This window comes from Cebus imitator, unplaced genomic scaffold, assembly GCF_001604975.1.
Source record: "Cebus imitator isolate Cc_AM_T3 unplaced genomic scaffold, Cebus_imitator-1.0 Scaffold575, whole genome shotgun sequence".
NCBI lineage: Eukaryota > Metazoa > Chordata > Mammalia > Primates > Cebidae > Cebus > Cebus imitator.
Genome location: NW_016107890.1, coordinates 231,909 through 233,535, shown reverse-complemented (window position 1 = coordinate 233,535; position 1,627 = coordinate 231,909). Strand labels below are relative to the sequence as shown.

Genomic DNA, 1,627 nt, shown 5'->3' with positions numbered 1-1,627 from the left:
TCAGGTGCAAATGTTTCCAGGCTAGGCCAGGTGTGGTGGCTCATACCTGTAATCCCAACACTTTGGGAGGCTGGCAGGAGGATCACTTGAGGTGAGGAGTTGGACACCGGCCTGGTTGACAAAGGAAGACCCCCATCTTTATTTTTAAAGAAAGAAACATTTCCAGCCCTTTTTTTCTTTCTTTCTTTTTTTTTGGATATGCTGTCTCGCTCTGTTGCCCAAGCTGGAGTGCAGTGGCATGATCTCAGCTCACTGCAACTTCTGCCTCTGGGTTCAAGCAATGCTCCTCACTCAGCCTCCCAAGTAGTTGGAACTACAGGCATGTACCACCACACCTGATTAATTTATTCATTTATTTTTATTTGTTATCAAGGGAAAGCGCGAACACAGTCGCTCACTACCACAAATCATGCAGTCGAGTTTCCCACATTTGGGGAAATCACAATGGTCAGCACATCCAGAGTGCAATAGATGAGCCTTGTCCTGGGAAAACCACCTTCGTGATCATGGTATCTGCCTGCCAGGTAATTTTTGTCTTTTTAGTAGAGATGGGGTTTCACCATGTTGGCCAGGCTGGTCTCAAATCCCTGACCTCAGGTTAACCACACGTCTCGGCTTCCCAAAGTGCTGGGATTACAGACACAAGATACCGTGCCCACCCACACATATATCTGTTTTTCAAAGCTCTTCACTCTTGGTATTATTTATTGGAGACAGGGTGTCACTCTGTGTCCCAGGCTGGAGTGCAGTGGCACAATCACAGCTTACTACAAACTCTGCTTTCTGGGTTCAAGTGATTCTCAGATCTCAGCCTCTTGAGTAACTGGGATTACAGGCGCACCTGGGTAATTTTTGTAGTTTTTTTTAGTAGACACCGGGTTTTACCAGGTTAGCCAGGCTGGCCTCAACTGCCTAATCTCAAGTGATCTGCCTATCTGGGTCTCCCAAAGTCCTGGGGCTACAGGCATGAGCCACCCTGTCCAGCCCATTCCTGCTATTATTTAAATTGTATTTTTTAAATTGTTAAACAATAAGAAAATTTACATTTGGAACTGATTTTTAATTTTACTTGTAGTGTAGCTTTTTGCTATTCTTTTTTTTTTTTTTTTTTTNCTCTGTCGCCAGGTGCTAGGCTGGAGTGCTGTGGCATAATCTCGGCTCACTGCAACCTCCGCCTCCCGGGTTCAAGCAATTCTCCTGCCTCAGCCTCCCGAGTAGCTGGGACTACAGGTGCACCCCACCACGCCCAGCTAATTTTTGTATATTTAGTAGAGACGGGGTTTCACACCATGTTGGCCAGCATGGTCTCGATCTCTTTACCTTGTGATCTGCCTGCCTCGGCCTCTCAAAGTGCTGGGATTACAGGCTTGAGCCACGGCGGCCAGCCCTTTCTGCTATTCTTTACCAGGGACTATGTTTCTAAAGTGTTGCTCAGAGAGAATTGGCAACAATAGTTTATAGTGCAAATGGGGTTGGCGCCAGATGGCCTGGGTGTCAGTATTGTCTGAATTAGATACTGGAACTGATGACCACTCACCCCCAGGCACCTTCTATGCAAATGATCATAGTTAATGGGATATGGACAACTACTAAGGAATCTGTATCTTTGTATATAGCACAGGGCCCT

The 1,627-nt window shown here is 46.2% G+C and overlaps 1 protein-coding gene and 1 non-coding gene across 2 annotated transcripts in view; both read right to left on the bottom strand.

Annotated features, from left to right (window-relative positions):
• Positions 1-1,627, bottom strand: part of LOC108294356 (alcohol dehydrogenase 6-like) — a 42,623-nt gene that overhangs the window by 11,891 nt on the left and 29,105 nt on the right. The window lies entirely within an intron of this gene.
• Positions 370-532, bottom strand: LOC119469118. The gene has a single exon (XR_005197935.1). It is a non-coding gene; the product is annotated as a U1 spliceosomal RNA (small nuclear RNA).